Genomic DNA, 2,358 nt, shown 5'->3' with positions numbered 1-2,358 from the left:
TATATAAAATATTTATTTCTTATAATCATATTATGATAAAATTTTATTTTTAAAATAATAAAATGAATCAATTTATGTAAAAAAGATGTATAAATTGATGTAATTACATATCAAAAAATACACAATAGCGTGTTTATAGTATAATCATCAATATGCATATTATAAAAAATCGAATTTGCATCTTTCCAAGCGATAGATTATAATAGATGATGCACATGAAGCAGTCGAGAAAGAGAAACGTGGCGGGAATTATCTTTCAAGAAGAATACATTTTCCTTTTGTTTCTCGTGGTTGGAATAAAAGGGGAAAAAGATATTCACATGTTAACGGGGAAAAAGTAGAATTCTGCGCAAAAGGCACGTCAAACCACGTTTCGTAGTTTCGTCGTTGGGGCAAGATCAGCCAGTTTAAAGGCAGAGAAAAGAAAGGTACATGTGAGGCGGCAGCATAAAGGGCCGTCTTGCAACAAGGCTAATTCGCATCACAGCCCTTCTCAGATCGACATATATCACGTATATAGCATTCGCCTACAGGCACGATTCTGGTGGAAATTCGTATATCTACTACGGCTTTTATACCTACATATGTCAGTCACGAAAAAACATAAACGTATGTAATACGGATTTTATAATATTAAGATAATCGAAAAAATAATATAAAATATAATATAAAAATAAATATGATGCATTTTTTTAATATACAGTGTGGCTAAAAGTTTTAGGACTGAGCTCATAAATAGAAAGCATTATAAATAAATTTGTATTATCAATTATTTTTTATACGATCCTTGTAAAACTACACATTATTTGATGCACTCTGCGAGCCGCAATAGAGCGTGATAGCTGCTGGAATGCTTCGTAGCTCTTTCGTCTTATCCCTTGTCTTGATATTATTTTTTCAGCTTCAATTTCAGCTTTAAAAACAAAAAAATAATCTACCGATATCAGTGAATATGAGAGTGATGTAGCACAGTAACTTTTTTTTTTGCCAAAAACTAGTGAATTACTGCTGTATTGTGAGACGGCACGTTATTGTGCAGGAACTAATTTGACTCCAGGGGAATGATTCACAAGGAATTCGTTCCTGAAGTACGAACAGTGAATACAGCATTCTACGGATATATAGGTAATGGATCGCTTGTTGCAGCTCATCACGCGTATATATCCGGATTTGTACGCAAACAAAAATTGGTTCTTCCTACATAATAATGTCTCGCAATGCAATAGTAACTTGCCAATTTTTGATAAAAAAAATGTTACCGTGCTACACCATCCCCCGTACTGATCAGATTTGGCACCAGAGGATTACTTTTTGTTTCCAGAGCTAAAATTGAAACTGAAGGATAGCGATTCGACGATATCAAGACGATCCAAGACAATCTAACAACCGAGGAGCTATGAAGCATTTCAGCAGCAGATTTCATATGTAGAATAATTGATAATAAAAATTTATTTATGATACTTCTTATTTATGAGCTCAGTCTTAAAACATTGCAGCCACATTGTATCCAATAAACACATCGTATATTGTGTGTTTATTAAATGTAAGTATGGTATAAAGTTGGCATATGTTAGATATATGGTATATACGTTAAAAAATAGTTCATGAAATATCAGAATTTCATTTTTGTAATATGTATAAAAATAGTATAATGTTCTAATTAAATAAACATTTTTTAACGTTGATAATTTCTAAAAAGTATTCGTTTAAATAACGTATTAAGAATTATTAACGTATTTAAATAGTGTATCATACTTGGGGATTTAAATTTCAGGCTAGGTTTATATATATGCATATATATATATAAATAAGTTAGTAAAAGGTTGAATGCATGTTCTCAATAAAAATAAGAAAGTATAATATATAAACGTACATTTAGTTATAATGTAAATAGACAATTGGTAACATCTTTCAATGGAAGAAATGGTATAGCACGAAAGACAGGAGACTCATGATCCAGAGGTTCGAATCTCACTAAGATAAGTCGCAATAAAAGACATGATATGTATTATAGTTTAAATAAGGTATTTATAATATTCAAAGTGTCTCTCATTTGATTTAATTCACGATTGAACACGTCGGATCATGGACTCTTTTAAGGATTTCGAAGCAATTGCGAATGATGTTACAAGCATAAAAAATGTGTTGGTGTAGCATATATTTATTGGCGATTAGAACTTTATAAAGTTGAAGTGTCCCCATAGATAATCTAGAGAAATTAGATCAGGAGATGGGGTCATTCAATAACTAGTCCTGCGAACATTTTGAACTATTATCATATATGTACTAATGAATTTGCGGATATTTATTCATATACATTTTTTTATGTATAATATAAGGAGTTTGGTACCTAATTTT

The sequence above is a fragment of the Trachymyrmex septentrionalis genome, unplaced genomic scaffold, assembly GCF_001594115.1.
Source record: "Trachymyrmex septentrionalis isolate Tsep2-gDNA-1 unplaced genomic scaffold, Tsep1.0 scaffold112, whole genome shotgun sequence".
NCBI lineage: Eukaryota > Metazoa > Arthropoda > Insecta > Hymenoptera > Formicidae > Trachymyrmex > Trachymyrmex septentrionalis.
Note: the sequence above shows the minus strand (reverse complement) of the source record.